Raw genomic sequence first — 1,096 nt, forward strand, 5'->3', positions numbered from 1 at the left:
GCGATCTCTCTCAGCATAGGGATCTTCAAATTTACTGTACTGTGCCTACCTTTCTGCGGCTGGTGCTTATAATATCAGAAAATGAAATGACCATGAGATGCAATAAGGTGAATGACGAAGGGATTGTGACATAGAGTTAGGCTACTATTGATCTTCTGAAGGAGGATCATCTGTTTCCAGGTATCTGGATCATTGAGCCATGATTTCAATAACGATCAGATGTGGGGAGTGGATGATGTCAATGGTTGGGGATCTCGAGCAGGACAGTGTAGGACCACATAAGATTTCATCACACTGCTCAGAAGGCATGCAAATTAAAGCATATTTAATTAAATTTTTGAATTTTCCATTTAATATTTTCAGACCTCAGTTGAAAATGCAGAAGGTGAAACCATGGGCAAGGATGGGACTAGTTTATTCATTTTTATTTAAGTACTACTTTGGCTGCATCTCACAAGCTTTGAAATGTTGCCTTTAACTTGTTATTAAGTTATAAATATTTTCTAATTTTCTTTATAATTTCTTTCTCAAGCTATGAATGTGCTTTAAAATTCCCAAATATATGAGTTTTTGTTATTTTTTGAGATTTCCACTTTAAATGTATTTTGATCATAGAATGTGGCATATATGATTCTGATACTATGAACATTTTAAGGCATGTTTTCTGGCTGAAATTTATAAGTGTTCTATGTACTTAAATATTTTGTCTTCTTCAAATACTGGATATAGGATTCTATAAGTGTCCATCAGGTAAACTGCTAATTTTGTTCATATCTTCAATATCTTTCCTTTTGTTTGTTTGATCTAGAGTTTCTATGAGGATTAAATGAGCATATATATGTGGGTGTGTGTGTGTCTGTGTGTAGTAACTTTATTTATTGTATATATATTTACTTTATCTATTATATATGTATATTTATATTATATAACATAAGATGTGTTTATATACAAAATTATATCACATATATATATAAAATGGGGTCTAACACATGGATGAGATTTATAAGTGGCCTAAACATCATGGATTAAAGATGTACTCTGGAGTCAGATTGCTCAGATTCAAATCTGGGCTCTGCCTTATTTGCTGGGTGACCCT

The sequence above is a fragment of the Muntiacus reevesi genome, chromosome 8, assembly GCF_963930625.1.
Source record: "Muntiacus reevesi chromosome 8, mMunRee1.1, whole genome shotgun sequence".
In the NCBI taxonomy this organism is placed as follows: Eukaryota; Metazoa; Chordata; class Mammalia; order Artiodactyla; family Cervidae; genus Muntiacus; species Muntiacus reevesi.